Genomic DNA, 19,103 nt, shown 5'->3' with positions numbered 1-19,103 from the left:
AATATCCTTTGTTTCATAAAATTTCATTTTAGTGTCTATATTGTGAATATTAAAATATGTGTTGGTGAATAAGTCTTAAAAAATAAGACTGCAATACATGAAGATAGTTATGCTAAGGATGAAATAATCTAATAATATAATTGTTTTTACATGTGCTTAAACATAATTTTGAGAATATTGGCTATTAACAATTTATACTATGCAATCAGCTGTAATCACGTCATGGGCTATGACATTCAAGTGGATATTTTTGCTTTGATTTCATGTCCAAAAATACTCCAGTTTTTAACCCTTAGTATCCCAGCAGCATGGATGAACTTGTAGAAAATTATGTTGAATGAAATAAGCCAGGCACAGAAAGAGAAATAGTCCATGTCCTCACTCATATATGAGAGCTAAAATAAATAAATTAATAATAACAAAAAAGTTGAACTTTTAGAAGGAAAGAGTAGAACTGTGGTTACTAGAGGTGGGAAAGAGGAGAGGAGAGGGGGATAGTGAAAGGTTGTTTAATGGACATAAAATTACAGCTAGATAGGAAAAATAAGTTTTATTGGAGTAAGGTTGAACTCGGTATCTATAACTAAAAATAATCTACTGCATGCTATCAAATGACTGGAAGAGAGGAGATCAAATGTTCATATCACAAAGGAATAATTAAGCTTTGCAAAGATGCATATGCTAATTACCCTGAATTGATCATACACATCCTATACATGAATTGAAATATAACTCTATACCCCATAAATATGTATTATCAATACACTTCAACAACAACAACAACAACAAAATAACAACTAAAAATAGGACTACCATGTGATCCAGCAATCCCACTGGGGGGCTTTTATCCAAAAGAAAGGAAAATACCATACTGAGGAGATATCTGCACCCCCATGTGTATTGCGGCACTATAGCCGAAGACATGGAATCAGCCTAGGTGTACATTGACAGATGAATGAGTGAAGAAAATGTGGTATATATACACAATGGAATACTACTCAGCCTTAAAAAATGAATAAAATCCTGTCATTTATGACAACATGGATGAGCACAGAATACATTATGTTACATGAAATAAGTCAGGCACAGAAAGATAAATACAACATGCTCTCACTCATACGTAGGGGCTAAAAAAAAAAGTTGAACTGTTAGAAGTGGAGAGTAGTACTGTGGTTATCAGAGGCTGGAAAGGGGAGGAGGGTGTACCAAAATGGGCAGCTATCCACCAGTATTTATTTAACTTTCCATGGGTTTTTGACAGGAAACAGTTTCCATCCAAGCACTGTATTGTCTTACCCTTTTCTTTCTAGGTGTGATACACATGCCAGAACTGGTCCCTAAATACTAATTAAGTAATTTCTGGGTTCTTTTTTCACTGTCTTTTGGTAGGATATCAACATCAGGGTGGCCTTGGAAGCCATCTATTGAGAATGGCAGGCTTCCCTTGGCAGGATAACTTGTCTGGGAAATGAAACAACCCCACTCCCTAGATGTCCATTGTACTTGACATAAACAAGAAGTAAACTTCAGTTTTCTTAAGCTGCTGTGAATTTATTTCTCTTTATAAGCAGCTACCATATGGATTAATGTAATAACTTAGTGTTAGCAGTGATAGGTAGAAAGCAGATTACTCAAGTCCTATTTTATTTCCTGTTTCACAGGGGAAAATGTTACTCAGAATGGAAAGGGCTGGACTAACATAACTGGAAATAAAAACAAAAATTAAAGATACAGCCAAATACTACTAAGGAGCTTGAATGAATCTTAGTAGTATATAAAATAAGTAGGAAAAAAAGGATGGTTATTCAAAAAGCAGAAATGAACAAATATTCATGGTCAAAAATGACAGCAGAAAATTTGAAATATAGATAGATCACTTCTAGAAGATCTATAGTACAGATAGATCACTTCATAAGATAGATCCTCAACTTCTAGGAAAACTCAGATATTAAAAGATAACCAATTAAAATTAAAGGAAACTACAAAATATTGTCTATAAAATTATTTCAAAGTTATTGTATTTCTTTTTTAACTAGGGATGCTAAACTACAAAATTAATGGATGCTTTCATTAAAGTGCACTTTACACAAAGAGTCCAATTAAATGCTTGTGTAGAACAAGGGGAAAATCCAGCCCATGGTTAATTTTTGTCCCGTTTTCCCTACTCCTCACAGAGGGAACACCACTGGGTGATCATTTGGTGGGACTTAGGACAATCTGCTACCTATTGCACAGGTCAGGTAATTATGTTGCACTCTTAACTTTGTTTTTCCAAATTTCCTGGAAAACACCTGGTTGCTTGGGCACCTGTGTTGCCCTTGGGTTAGAGTTCCACCTTTAATTCTTCTCAAATCAATAGTGGTCCTAAAATGGTAGCATTTTTTCCCTTATCTTAGTCATTCTTTAACTCAGAGACTCTGGCTCAGTCTTGGGGTCCTCCATTACTATTGCAAGTCTTATTTTATATGACTGAAGTTTTGCTTGATGGTAGCCACATCCCTTCCTCGCAGTGACTGGGCTTTCGGTGTGAGGATAGGCTACTAGACCCTATAATTCCTTCCATTTTCTTTATCGAAGAAAAATCAGTCCATTTTCCTTATCAAAACCCAGAAACTGTCCCATTTCTACATTGAACAGAGTTTGCTATGGCATTTGGGTGTTTCTCCTGATTGCATTGACTGTCCCTCCATGCTGGCCCCAGACCCTCTCAGTCACTGCAGTCTTCAGTTCTGGTTCCTTTCCAGCTTTCTTATAACTTCATGCTAAATCTCAATTCCCTCCATTTTCCTGTTTCCTCTCTGCAGCAGATTCTTTAAGCCATTTGATCTCTATGCCTTAAACTTGAAATATCATAAATATATGGGCCAATTAAAAGCAGATAGTGGAGTTAAAGCATTCTGAAGAATAAGCATTCTGTAAGATTGCTGTTTGGTATGTATAAACATGGGCCAGATGGGCTCTGGCCCTGGCTGTTTACTTTAAGATTTTATCATTTACTTCTAGGATGTAAAATTCCAGTTAAACAAACATACTGATAGCACAAAGCGAGGAGGCTGTCATGTAGAACGGCACAAACGGTATTTGCAATGCTCTTTGAAAAGCTATAATGAAAGGCCAAGACAGGAAATATAAAATGTAATAGGGAAAAATGTCCAGCCATATATGTAGTGTGTGCGCGTGTGCGTGTGTGTGTTTAAGGAAGAAGTATGTGCAGAATTTAAGAAAGTAGACTCCAGTTAGGTGGAACTGAAATCAAATGAAATGCTGCTATTAACTTTATGACTTTGGCAAATTGTTTATTTCCTAAGATGCAGTTTCCTCTTCTTAAATGGAAATGTGGGAGTATTAAGCAAGATAACATGTATAAATTGCTTAGCATAGAACATAACACTAGGTAAACACCTGAGAAATATCAGTTACTACATCATCTTCATCATTATCATTATTATCACTGCATGAAAGAGACTGAAATTAAAAGCTGTTCATTTGAAAACAGAAAAAAAAGCCTGTGAGTAATATTTAATCATAGCGCAATATGAGATCTAATGTGGTTCTGTGGCCAAACAAGGAAAATTGATTTTATACTAGGAGTACATTATCAGAAAAAAACAAAAAAACAAAAAAACAAAAAAAACTACCTCATGTTTAGTAAACAACCTCTGTTAGGTCATGGTCTGGTGTTTCTCAGACTTAAAGGTACGTAGCAATCACTAGGGAATCTTATTAAATTAGATGGTTAGATAAATCTGGATGGGGTTTGAGATTCTGCATGTCAGACTTTCAGGTGATGGTGATGCTGCTGTTCTTGGGCATTAGTGCAGGTCTAGAACAAATCTAGAGTGTATGTTCCATGCTAGGCACCAAATTTGAGGAATGTTGACAAAGTAGACATTATTTTAAGGAAAGTGATCAAGAAGTTGAAAGAGTAGTAACATGTTCCAATGACGGTAGAGAAAATGGAAGGAACTGAATATAATAGCATAGAAGTTAATTTTGCTTATTTTAGTTACATAAAAAGCATTGCTGTCACATAGAATGGCAGCAACAGTATTTGATTTATTAAAGATTAACATTATCATTATTTAAAGAAAATAGTGCTTTTTCTCCCTGTCTCTCACATATTTGAGAAATAAGCAACTTATGGGCACTTAAAAATACTAATTTGGGATACTTAGCAAATGTCATATATGAAAGTCCAAAAAGTGTTTGTTTTATGCTCGGTCTTGCAGATGTCCCCTTGTTAAAGGCCTAATATTAATTTAAACATATTTATTACAAAAACCTATTATATGTAAATCATTGTGCTCGAGTCTGAAAACTTCATTATAATACAGTCTACATTTAAAATTTCACACAGAAGTAGGCAAGACAGATATGTAAATATCTACTTAGCATATAACAAATAAAGCATAAGAAACTACAACACAATTTACAAAATGTCACCATCATAGCTAAATCGAATCTTCAAAGAAAACTAAAGGTTCAAAATATATTAAATCTTGTATCAGCAAACTAAATATAAAAAGGTCCATAAAATTCCAAGAGTCAAACACATTTCCAAAATCTCTATCATATTTAATTCATTGCTCAGAATAACATATGACATGCTTATTCCTAAAATAATTTTAGTAATTCATATTATTATAGTATATTTATAATATATTTTTGGATATAAATCTACAGAATTTATAACTATAGCAGGAAGTAGTGGTTTATAAACGAGTGACCATCTGACAACCCTTAATTCTTTTAAATTATTCTTGTTAAACAAAATAGTTGGCTGTTCTGATGTTAGCTTATTCTGATGTTGCCTCTTTTCAATTGGTTTCTATTCCTCTGCCACAGTCACTATTAAAAAGATTTGGAGTAACACTAATAATAGTACTTTCCTTACAGACTGCTTTGTCAAAGGTACAGAATGTATGAACTGATTTCAGAAAATGGAGACCCAAATGTAATTTTATATATTATAAGTAAACGTTATATACATATACATGCCTATTATACATACATGTATAATATACACACACATACATAATGTGGGGTGTGTGTGTGTGTGTGTGTGTGTGTGTGTGTGTGTTGAGTTACATTTTCTTAATATTCTCCCATATTATTCAGATGTGGGTGGCAGAGAACAATCAGAATATTCATCCACAGTCAACATTTTTTCTTTCTGAGAACTGTGGCCAAACTAAAGCCACAGCAAGAATGCTGAAAGGAAAAGCCTTTTGAAGAGCCTGAAATGCATAGGCATCATACAGGGAGTGATACATTAGAAAAAAACATTTAGATCAGTTAAGTTAAAATTTAAGATTACAATCAGCTGTCAAATTAAGTAGTGTTGCTGTAGTTATCTAAGAAAAAACATCTAAAATAACTCTTAAAGGCCCACGGTTAAGCATCAAGGGTAATTGATTGGGTGTCAAGTCTAATTAGTATTAGCTACATGCTAGGCTATGTACTAGATACTGTCACTGACTGTGATAAGGTAGTAGCATAAAAGTGGTGAGAATTAGTAAATTCAGAACTTTACATGTTTTCTTTGAAATGGAATCTTTCAATTCCAGATTATACGAAGACTGTAGGAAACTGACATTTAAGAGAGCGTACACACTGAAATATGTCCATACTAATTTCCTACTGACCACAGTTAGGTTGGTATTCTGTATTCCTCTGTTTTGCTTTCTATTTTGATGCAAGTCTGTGGACCAATTCCTGTTCTTTTCTTGGCTTTGTTCCTCATTACTCTGAAGTCAGGTGAATCGCTGCAGTTTGTCAAAGCTTTATTTAGTGGCTTGAAGCTTGAAATGATAGTGTGCCAAATACTTGTGACCACGCAGGAGAAACAGTGGCTGAAGAATGTTACTGTGAACTCAGTTTTATTATGAATATATCCTAGGACAACATGGAGGTAGGAATTCACACTTTAAAAATGTGTCAGTGCTCCTTGAATCCATACGATGTGGGAATAATGCAGGACGGCTCATGCAGCAGACTACAAATAGCTAGTTTCAAAGAAACACACACAGACAAAATGAAATAACAGAAAGTTCCAGGGTCAGTGAAAGGTGAAAATAGGAGATGTCCTGAATTCCTTGTTCCAGAGCAACTTTTGAAGTATAAAGACAACTTAGGTAAGCCTTCATTTCAAATAATGCCCATTTTGGATAAATCTGAAGAGATCAGATAAATGAGTGGGCAGTGTTGAACAATAGAAATAATTTTAACTCTTTCCATATTTCCATACTTTCAAGGAACTAAGAAATAGCAGCAGTTGATTGAAATGTACTGTATATTATTTGAAGAGAATACATATAGGATTAACTTAACTCACCCATAGATATGCTATTCTATGCAGAGTGAAGTCACTAAATATATCTTTTAAAACCACCTATTTATACGTCTGACCATCTTATTTATTACAGTTTGAAACTGTCACACTTTGAAATGGGATTCATTCTATTATAAGAAATTAACTTTTAGAAAGACTTGAAGCATGAAGATAAACCCAATGCCTGCAAATGCCTAAATGCTTGCTCACTGGTCCTGAGAAAGCTCAGAGTGCTTTTGAACTTACAAATAGATGTTGGGTTTCTGTTGCAGCACTTACAATTTACCTTTTTTAAATCATATAAAACTGATAAGCTTTGCACTGCTGTTTTTGATGAGCAATTGATCCTTCCCATGTAAAACAAAGAAAAGAAATCTCTTAGTTCTAAATTTGTATGGAAATTTACGGTAAGATTGAATAATGAAGACACAATTTTTCCTTTTGCATAATAATTTAAAACCTAATTTATTGAACTATAGTCTTCACACCAGCTTTTGAAAAGCAGAGTCAGAGTTTTGATTATAATTTTTCAAAAACCAAAGTCTTTGCTTCAAATACACAAAAGTTTTGGAATGTGTAACATAAATATGTGGATTTTTTTGTTGACTGTTGTCTTTCTCTGAATGTTGTATCCATGACTATTACTTTTCTACAATAGGAAGTGCTGTGAAGTAAAATCACTTGATTTTTAAAATATAGTTATTCTTTTTGACTTTAAAGAATGGAATTTTCTGTGACTTTCATAGATTTTCCCAAAATTTCTACTTAGACTTCATGAATAAATATATTTAAAAGTAATAATTATTAAATGGGAAATATAAAACATACAATAAAAGAGATGATAGAAATAAAGCCTACCGAAGAAAGAGATTTTTTAAATTATTGAAAATTCCTTGCAGAATCATATTTCTGAGCATTTTAAATTTAGACTCTTTTGTATTATTTAAATTTCTATAGAGATGAGTTTAGGAGAATGGCCTCTGTTTCAATTTTTTGGAATAGTCTGAAGGTAACTGATATTAATTCCTCTTTAATTGTTTGGTAGAATTTGGAGTAAAGCCATCCAGTCCTGGGATGTTCTTTGTCAGGAACTTGCTGATTATTGCTTCAATCTCATTACATGTTATTGGTCTGCTCAGGTTTTCTATTTCTTCTTGGTTCAGTTTTGGTAGTTTGTACGTGTCCAGAAATGTATCTATTTCCTTCAGGTTTTCAAACTTGTTGGCACGTACTTGTTCATAATAGTCTGTGATGATTGTTTGTATTTCTGTAGTGTCAGTTGTAATGTCTCCTTTTTCACTTCTGATTTTTGTTATTTGGGTTTTCTCTTCTTCTTTTAGTTAGACTGGCCAATGGTTTGTCTATTTAGTTTATTTTCTAAAAAAAAAAAAAAAACTTTTTGCTTTGTTGATCTTTTGTATAGTTTTGGGCGTCTCTACTTCATTTAATTCTACTCTGATCTTAATCATTTCTTTCCATCTACTAATTTTGGGATTTAATTGTTCTTGTTTTTTTAGTTCATTGTAATGTAATATCAGTTTCTTTATTTGGAGTCTTTCTATACTTTTGATGTAAGCATTTATTGCAATAAATTTCCCTCTTAAAAATTCCTAGAAGAATGCATAAGGAAAATACATCAGGATGTAGGACTGGGCAAAAACTTTATGAAAAAGATCTCAAAAGCACAGTACTTCTTTTGCAGTGTTCCATAGGTTTTGGTAAGTTGTACTTGTATTTTCAATTATTTCAATGAACTTTTTGATTTCCTTCTTTATTTCTTCTTTGACCCATTGGTTGTTTGGGACCGTGTTTAATTTCCATGTTTTTGTATAGTTTTCAAAGTTTTGTTTGTTGTTAATTTCTAATTTTATTCCATTGTGGTCTGAAAATATACTTGGCATGATTTCAATCTTTTGAAATTTGTTGAAACTTAAATTTGTGGCCTAATGTGGTCTATCCTGCAGAATTATCCATGTGTTGATGAGAAGAATGTATATTCTGCAGTTGTATAAAATGTTCTGTGAATGTCTGTCAAGTCCATTTGGTCTAAAGTGCTGTTTAAATCCAATATTCCTCTGCCACTCTCACCACTATTATTCAGCATAGTACTGGAAGTACTAGCCAGAACAATCAAATAAAAGACAGAGATAAAGAGCATCCAAATTGGAAAAGAAGTCAAATTGTCCTTGTTTGCAGATGACATGATCCTATATATAGAAAAACCTAAACACTGCCAAAAAATCCTAGTGCTGATACATGAATTCAGCAAAGTTGCAGGATACAAAATCAATACACAAAAATCATTAGCACTTCTATACACCAACAACAAACAAGCAAAAAAAGAAATCAAGATAGCAAACCCATTTACAATAACTACCAAAAGAATAAAATGCCTAGGAATATATTTAACCAAGGACATGAAAGATCTCTACAGAAATTACAAAACACTGATGCAAGAAATTAAAGAGGACATCAAAAGATGGGAAAACATTCTTTGTTCTTAGACTGGAAGAATTACTTATGTGAAAATGTCTATACTACCTGAAGCAATCTACAGATTCTATGTGATTCCTATTAAAATACCAATGGATTTCCATAAAAATACCAATGATATTCTTCACAGAAATAGAAAAAAAAAAAAAAAACAATCCTAACATTTATATGAAACAAAAAATCCCTAAATAGTAAAAGCAATCCTGAGGACAAAAAAAAAAAAAGCTAAAGGCATTACACTACCTGATTTCAAATTATACTGCAAAGCTGTGGTATCCACAACAGCTTGGTACTGTCATAAAAACAGACACATGGAGCAATGGAACAGAAAAGAAAACACAGATATCAACCCACATACTTACAGGTAACCGATCTTTGACAAAGACAACAAGAACATACATTGGGGGAAAGACTGCCTCTTCAATAAATGGTGCTGGGAAAACTGAACATCCATAATCAGAAGAATGAAACTAGACCCATACTTCTCACCATATACCAAAATCAACTCAAAATAGGTAAAGACTGAAATATAAGACCTGAAACTATGAAACTCCTAGAAGTAAGCATAGGAGAAACACTTCAGGATATAAAACTGGGCAACAACTTCATGAAAAAGACCTCAAAAGCACAGGCAACAGAAGAAAAAAAATGAACAAATGGGATTATGTTAGACTAAAAAGCTTCTGCATGGTAAAGGAAATAATCAAAAGAGTGAAAAGGCAACCACACAATGGGAGAAAATATTTGCAAACTATACATCCAACAAGGGATTTATATCCAGAATATACAAGAAACTCAAACTTAACAGGAAAAAAATATCAGGTTAAAAAATGGGTAAAGGAGCTGAATAGAAATCTCTCAAAAGAAGACATACAAATGGCCAGCTGTCTTATGACAACATTCTCAACATCACTAATCATCAGGGAAATGCAAATCAAAACCACATTGAGATATCATCTCAACCCAGTTAGATTTGCTATTGTCAAAAAGACAGAGAATAACAATTGCTGGTGAAGATGTGGAGAATGCGGAAACCTTCTATACAGTTGATGGGACTGTAAATTAGTGTGTCCATCATTGAAAACAGTATGGAGCTTCCTCAGACAACTACAGATAGAACTGCCCATCATGTGATCCAGCAATCCCACTGCTGGCTACATACCGAAGCAAATGGAAATCATCATGTTGAAGAGATACTTGGACTCCCATGTTTATCACAGCTCTACTTACAATAGCCAAGACACAGAGCCAACCTAAAGAAGTGTCCGTTGATGGACAATTGTATAAGGAAAGTGTGGTGTGTGGGTATATGTACACAATGGAATACTACTCAGCTATAATAAAGAATGAAATTCTCCCATTTGCAGCAACATGGATGAACTTGGAGAAAATTATGTTAGGTGCAATAAGCCAGGGACAAAAAGAGAAATATTGTGTGTGCTCACTCATAAGTAGGAGCTAAAAAATAAATAAATGAATGAATGAGAGAAAGAGCAAGCACCGTAATAAGTTGTACTTTCAGAAGGAGAAAACAAAACTGTGATTACTAGAGGTGGGAAAGGGGGAGGGGGAGGGGAGTTAGGGCAAAATTAGGTAATGGACACAGAGAGTGATTTTGTTTTGTAAAGATGAATATACTAATTATCTTTATTTGAGCATCACATGTTGTACACAAGTATTGATATTCAACTCTGTACCCCACACATTTGTATAATCAATGGTTTCAATACTAAAAAATAAAAAAAAGAAATTTCTATGTAATGTCATCATGTTTGTAGTCAATTACATAAATTCTTACACATTTTAAACTTGCCTATAAGAATTTATGTACCCCAAACCATAATGCTGTAAATACAATGTAGTATCCTGGATTGAATCCTGAAAGGGAAAAAAAAGGCGTTAATGAAACAAACAAACAAACAAAAAACAGTGAAATACAAATAAAGTGTGCATCAAGTTTGTAGCAGTTCGCCAGTGCTGTTTTCTTAGCAGTGACAAATGTATCATCGTAATGTATGATCTTAACAGTAAGGGAGAGTGGTAGGGTTGTATAAGGATTCTCTGTACTATCTGTGCAATGTTTCAACAAAAATTACAATACCTCAATCATATATTTCTATTCCTCTATTGTGGAAATTGTAGTTAACTTACCTTGTTTTTTTTTCATAATTTGTATTAGACAAAATATTAATTACAATTAAAATCAGGTTGTGATGTATCCTCCAAAAAATGTGTTAAAAATGAGAGTATATTTTCTTGTCCTGCTATATTATGCCGCTATGATGATGGAAATGAAGATGTGTTTAGTAATTACGATGAGTCATTTTCATACTTTTATTTCTTTGGCAAACGGTATTTTCTATATAATATATTTAATTTTTTTAATGTATTTATAAGATAGTGATTCTTTATAAGCCAATAAAAGGCTGTGGGGGGGTGGGTATATTCTATATGAAAATAGGCTATCCCACACCGCAGATTCTAGAATTAGGATCATCAATTTTGATACTTCACAGCTATATGAATAATCGAAAAGATTTTTTACTTCTGTAATGATGACGATTGGTGATAGTTTCTTTCCTTAGATCAAATATTGCTGCACAGAATGGTGTATATGCTACATCCACACACCAAGCAAATAAAAGATTAGCAATTTTTGTCACAAATAGTACACTCTATTTACCAGATATTAAAGAAATGAATCCACCTTGTGGATTCTAAATTGATTATAACTATCATGCATTAAACTAACTTTCTGGCATAGAATAGATAAATATTTAAATATTCAGTGATTCTGCAGCCAGAACATTTGAGAGACACATCAACTTTTACTGACTATATTGTCCATATTTAAAGGATAACTGCCAGATGTTTACTTAAGATCAGGACTGGAGACAAATCAGATATGAGCTGGCCATCCTTGGTGCTCCTGAAATATCTGCTCCATTTTCCCAGGCCTCCCCTCAGTGTTTCTGTTTTCTCTTTTACTTTCTCCTATAAGGACATTTGTCACTAGATTGAGGGTCCACTCTACTCCAGGATAATTTCATCTCAAGATCTTTACTTTAATTACTTCTGTAAAGACCTTTGTTCCAAATGAGGTCACATTCTGTGGGTCATGTGGACATGAATTTTGGGGGTACACTATTCAGCCCACTAGACATCCCATCAATATGCATTTCTTATTGTGTGCTAATTCTTGGTAGCTTCTTTTGTTCTTTTAGTAATTTCCTGCACTTCTTTCTGAATCCTCCTTCACCAGTGTTACTTACTCTCAAGGTTTATTATGTAAATGAATTTAAAACAATAATATGCTTTTTAAAAATGACTTTCTCACAACTAGGGGAACTCAGTGAGTGCATAAGCAGTGAGTCACAATCCATTAGTATTTATAATTGTTTTAATTAAAACAGCATTTTATTCTGAATCTCAGAAGAAATTATTTGCTGTACTGCTTCTCAATTTTATTAACATAATATTTAGTTTATAGGAAAATAATAGATAAAATGATTTGCTGTTTATTTTGGGTAACGTATGCAGAATATATGGAGTAAATTGAATTGCGATTAGTATGTACAAGAGTGTATTGTGCACTTAAACATAAAAGTCTGCATAGGAAAAATTTGTATATTTGCATATAGAATAAAAATGACATAAAAGTAGTATTCTGACTTCACTTTAACATTGACAGTTTAATGATGGTAAATTTTATCTGGACTACATAAAATAACATTGATTGCAATTTTGCTTCTCTGGAGTTTGGAACATTCCATCTTTCTAAATTTATCCCATGTTACAATGAATTTACAGAATTACAGTTTCATGAACTCACATTAGAGCCAAATGAATGGTTTCCATTCCATCTTTAAAAAAAAAAAAATGTCAATTCCTCATCTCAAAGATCAGGTCAACGTCATAAAAGCTATATAAAATGTTGATGCTTCATGTTATTTAATTGGCTGAAATATAGTCTATGGTAACTAAATATTCTGAATGTTTTTAATTGATCCCCTATTCCATTAAGTGTTCAATCTATTCATAAAAATGTAGACATAAGTAATTTAATTAGAAACCTGCCCTGCAGGCTTTTGAAAGTCTTATCAATAGATAGAATAAACATGTTTAGAATTGAATGTCTTCTTAAAGAAAGTGGCTGTTAGATATACTTGATGCATTTTAAAATATTTGAAATAACTCCATCAATTTCAATAATTCTTGGTTTTAGTCAAAATGTGGATTATAATCTTCACAAATACATGTCATTGTCCAGTGTGCCATATGATATATTGCTTAAGTGGCTATTATGTTTGAAGATAGAATGTAAGATGGATTTGCTGCATATTCTGCTGCATATTCTGATAACGTTTACTATTGTTTTTAATCCACCACAGTTCCCATAGCTACAGCATGAAGCTCATAATCACCTCTTTATTTGTAATACACTAAAGGATAAATCGCAATATTCTGACATAAATTTTACTGAATTTGCCCTCATATAAATATAACTTTTATTTTACTGTCAAACTATATAAAACATGAACTCATGAGAAGGAATTTTGTATATTGAATATGAATAATAATTCTTCATGTTCTAAAGGTTCTTATCGAAACAAAGTAAAGGAAGGGAAAAGAAATAAAACAATTTTTAGTTTAGTTGATTTTATCTTATTAGAATTATGCAACTTTACTTTTATTCATGTTACTATGAGGCACCCATTTATTTATCCAAATCAATACATGTAGGGGCTGAGCCCGTGGCTCACTCGGGAGAGTGTGGCGCTGGGAGCGCCGAGGCCGCGGGTTCGGATCCCATATAGGGATGGCCGGTTTGCTCACTGGGTGAGCGTGGTGCTGACAAATCAATACATGTAAATTAAGATGAAGTTTGTAGTCTCTTATATTAATTGAGATGTATTGTGACTTTGACAGAAGCTCTTTGAATGACAGAAGCTCTTGGGATGGTGGTTCTTTCTTTCCCTTCTCCCTCATCTCAGATTTCAGGGAAGAGATGAGATGTCCTCCTCTCAACCTTCGCCATTTAATTCTACGTTTGTCCACTTATTTTTACCAGCTCTTACTTTCTGCACTGAAAATTCAGGGAAAACAAAAAAGTGCTTGACCTCTCCCCAGCAAAGGTGTGAAAATGAATAAGATACAATGCTGTGAGAGTGCATGAAACTGCAGCTACAAAGTTTGTTTTAGGCTTTTCGAAATAACAACTATAGCACATTGCAGATTATCTGTTTATTTTAATTAATTCTTCAATTCCAGAGGTAAGCACAAAAAATAGCAAACGAAGATAAAAAAAATCTTTGTTCAAAAGCCAGTTGTTAGGAATTCTTATTTTGAACTTTATGATTCTCATTTTGCAGGTGCAGTTTCAAAATAAGATGAATACATTTGCAGCAATTAAGGGTTTTGTTCAATAACTGAATCAGCCAACTCTTCACAAACCATCTTCTACCTATGTCTGCCAGAAATCCTCTCATTACTTTAGAGGCTAATGACTTAAATACACTAGTCATCTGTTGCATTGCAAACTCTTATAAACAGATTTAACATGGTTGTTCTTTAATGAAAAAGAAATAGGGTCTCTATATGGCACTTTTATTCTCTTGAGGTAAAGAGATTTTGTTCTCAATTTAAAAGCAAATACTATTATCAATATCCCTTGGAAATTCTATTTAATTAAAATGCTCTAGTCATAAAATCTAACAAATAAAACTTGATTAGGTTTTTCAATTAACAGCACTTAATTAGAATTATATAATATGAAGTAGATCTGCTTGTATAGCTTGTCCGAATCAAAGAGCTTGAGGTTTAGTCAAAGGAAAGAAAACATTTAAAAAGTAATGAATATCAATAGGATAAAATGCTCTGTTTTCTCCGTCAAGTCATCTTCTGGCTGACACAACAAAGGGAAAAATTCTCACATTATTGTTTAGTCTCTGTGTCCTGAATGCATCCTGTAACTCCAGTATGCTGTAGCCAAAAGCCTGCACACCACAGCCACAGAGTCAAGGTTCAGATCACAGGGCAGCTTTGTGCATCTGCTCCCATCTCAAACCCAGTACCAGTCCATTTTTATGACACTGCCTTGAACAACCAGATGTAAAACAAAGCAAAACAAAAGCAAAAACTGGCATGTAAGCCATGTGATTTATAAATTGTATTTTTTTCAGTTCAAAAAGACAAAATAAAAATCTTCATCAACATTCAGTAATAGCAATGTAACAAGACCCAACTCCAGTGTTTAAAAAGATGGAAAAAAAAGGTGAGCCATTAGCAAAATTACATGATCAAGGTCTGCCTCCTTCTTGAGGTCAGGGCAACCATTTCCGAGGATATCAGCAACAGGGATGTAAGAGCGACATTCCCAGGTGCAAACAGGCTGTTTCTGTGCACATCACAACTATGAGAAAACACATGGAAATGGAATGTCCAAGACATTCTGCATTTATAACCATAGATTAATATATTCATATATTTGTATTAGAAACTTTCCCTGTTCATAAAATATTGATTTTTTAGTATTAAGAACATTGCTTGTTGTTCAAACTAAATGTAATGTGAAGACTAGAACTGTATAGTTTAGATTTGACTTCAAGGCAGTGTTTGGTCTCACCATGGACAATCTGGTGAATCAGGACATTGGCAGGCAACTCAGATGAGCTCAAGGCTTGACCTGGGTCAAAGGGAGGACAAGAAATAGAGACACCTTCAGCCTAAAGCAGCATTTACTACTTTGATTTTTAAATGCAAAACCATTTTTAGCTCATGGGTCATAATTTCACAGATGTGCATTGCTTACCCCTGATTTAGAACCTTGAAGTTGGTGCTGATTTCTACCATCCCATTGCAGTACTGTTTTGATCTACTCTCTTAAGTATTTATCCATTTGCTTGCTTTTGATTTTTTATTATTTCTTCAGTTCAATATCTTTTAAGCCTTTCTATTAAAGTAATATCACAAAATCAGAGCAGAAGTTTATTTATTGCTCTAGTAAGGTCCAGTTGGCCAGTGTCACAAGTTGGCTTTTCTGGAAGAAGAAGCTAAGATGCAGTTGATGTGTGGAATATTCACTAGGGATCAACAGTTGTGGGAACTGGAGAGGGGATGGTAAGCAAGATTTGTTGGAGGCAAAGGCAAGCTACCACGCTGCTCAGCAAAGCCTTGGCCACCCCCACAGGGCAATCTGGAGGAGAGCTGGGCAGCCTGAGTTGTCCCACACAGGATTGGAGTGTCCCAGACTCTACAACCTGGCTCTGATTGTTTACTGGATATGGGCTACCCCAGGGGAAGCAAACCCTGACGGAGCTGACAGCTGGATATTGTCTGTCAACAGTATCCTCTTTTCTGATGGAACAGAAAATGACGTGTGACAAATCAGTGGTCAAAGGCCGTGTTTGTCTGCTCTAGTGATTGGGGTTCATATTCAGTTGAGTCTGCAGTAAGTATCATCCTCCAGGATATAGTCTTTTTTTTTTTTTTTTTTTTTTTTTTACAGGGGCCAGAATGGTCAATGAAGTAGACATGTGCTGAGATCCTGAATCCTGAATACATCATGTCGCAAAGTTTTCTCTGTAAATGGTCAGATGGTAAATATTTTATGCTCTGGGAACCACAGAAGGTCTCTGTGACCATATATTCTTTGTTTGTTTTTACAATCCGTTAAAAACATAAAAATCATTCTTAGCTTCTCAGCCATACAATAACATGCGATGGTCTCACAGCTGTAGTTGCTTATCCCTGGTTTTGATCCTTCAAGCCAGTGCTGATTTCTGTCATCCCCACCACCCCAGTGCAGTATTGTTTTGATTTACTGACTTGGCTGAGGGTGGAGGGGCAATTTTACAGACTTCTACTTGGCCCTCCCCCAGTGAGAGCTGTTTGTTTACATGCCTCCATTCTAACAGGGACCATGACAATGTTGGGGAGGTTAAGATTCTAATGTCAACATGGACCTTGTGTCCAACAGTCCTTAAAATATTTGGTACTACCTTTTCCCCAGTATTATGGGTTGAATTGTGTTCTTCTCCCACACTGTCACAATTAATAAGTTTAAGTTTTAGCTCCAATACTTCAGATTTTGACCTCATTGGGAGATAGGTTGTTGCAGATATATTTAGTTAAGAAAAAGCCATACTGGAGTAGGGTGATCTCTTACTATAAACCAACATGATTGTGTCCTCATGAAAACTGGAAACTTGAAAACAGACACACATGGGAAAAGAACCCCATGTGAAAATGAAAGCAGAGATCAGAGTGATGCTTCTACAAGCCAAGGACTGCTAAAGATTGTCAGCAACCACCAGAAGCCAGGAGAGAGGCGTGGGACAGTTTCCTGTCACAGCCCTCTGAAAGAACCAAACTTGCTGACACCTTGATTTCGGACTTCTAATCCCCAAAACTGTGAGATAATATATTTCTATTTTTTAAATCATTTAGTTTGTGGTTCTTTATTGCAGAAGCCCTAGCAAACTAACACACCTAGTACATATTCACCCAAGGAAATGGCCATAGAACCTATGGGAAGGATGGATCACTACAAACACACTGGCTGTGATGGTATTGCTGAGTTCTTCCTTCTGTGGAAGTGGCTTCCTCTGCAGACAATGGGTTGCCCTTCTGAAAACTGACTCAGGTACAGAAATCGAGCAAAGGATTTTGACATTTTTTGGGCTACTGCCATCAGTCCTAGTCACACCTCCTTGATTTCTTCTAATAGCACAAGCTCAGCTGCACTCTCCCAGCTTTCCACCTATGTGTCTTCCAGATTGGTGTGTTCTATTGTCTCCATAACATTCAGTGGATCGGCTCTCTTGGCTGCTGCCATCCCAACCCATTCTGATAATTATGACTTCTAACCACCTGGTGTTTATTATTTTAAGTTTCCATTGTCCCCACTGCCATCAAGACAAACAAATACATGAGAAAGCCTCTAACTTAAATTATACACTGAGGTTCCTAGTAAGATGATTAATAGCTAAACCCTACCAAGATGCATTTTCATAAGATTTTAGGTCATTGGGAATACTGAGAACATTTTGAACACTACCAGAAATTTTAAAAATGTGATTAAATTACAAGAAAAGAGTCTCATATATACTTTTAACTTATTATTATTAGTACCAGACTGTAAATGCTTTCAAAATATTGAGAAAAAAAAAGTATTTAAATTCTAGAATTTTATATCTCATCAAACTTTCCATTAAATGAAGGTTTAATAAAGTATTTTGCAAAAGTAGAAGAATTCAGAAAATATTCTCCTTTTGCAAGCTTTTCTCAAAATTACATGACAATGTATTACAGATAAACAGAAGCCAAAACAATGTATGTAATTGGATGGATCAATTAGGTTAACTCTTAGGTTAACACTTTTAAGTCTAAACAACTGAAAACCAAATACAAACTAGCATATGCACATCATTATCATTACCATTGAAATGGGATAGGTATTCTTTATTCATTCAGGTAATGCTAAAGTTTAGGGGCAAGTTTGGTTTTAATCTCAAGCAATTCCATCCACAGTTGACTTCTTCCATCTTTCAGCTCACTTTCCTCTTGTCCCTTTGTGCTTTCAGTTCTGTCTTCTTTTGGCTGCAAGTGAGTGCAATAGATCCAGACACAGCATCTTCTGCTCATGTTCATAGAAAGAGAGAGAGATTCTGCTCCCTCCCCAGCCCTCCCCCAAACAACCAATAGCCTAAGGCCTGACTCTTCCTGGCCAGACTGGTGACTTGGGCAAGACTAACATAGGAGGATTCAGGTAGAATAAATAGTTTAAACTATCTAGAATCTACCTCTAGTTATGAAGGTTTGGCCAATCCCACAGAAACTAGATTATCTAGAAGAGGGATAAAGTGGCTCCGTTTCTAAAGTGTGAAAAATTAAAAATATCACAGACAGAGCTAGGGAAGAGAATGGATGCTGAGAGAGCAGCAAATGCCAAGTGTCCACTACACTTAAGGAACAGGAAGTAGGGGCTCCATTTGAAGAATAAACGGGTAAATGAACACCTCGGGATGTACAGCGGGCTAAGAGAGCAGCCGCAGCATCTGGAGCTGGAAGACGAAACATTCAGGTTAGAGATCATCAAGAGAAAAGGTAGTTCCCCTAGCATACCTGCCGCATCAAACTTTTAAAAAATAGTTTTATTGTAATAGGACATTACAATAAAAAGGGGGAGAGGGGTGAGGAGTGGTTGTTTAACAGATACAAAAACACAGCTGGATAGGACAAACAAGTTCTAGTGGTGTAGAGTAGTGCCAGGGATCTA

The sequence above is a fragment of the Cynocephalus volans genome, chromosome 13 (assembly GCF_027409185.1).
Source record: "Cynocephalus volans isolate mCynVol1 chromosome 13, mCynVol1.pri, whole genome shotgun sequence".
NCBI lineage: Eukaryota > Metazoa > Chordata > Mammalia > Dermoptera > Cynocephalidae > Cynocephalus > Cynocephalus volans.
This window is presented reverse-complemented; position numbering follows the sequence as displayed.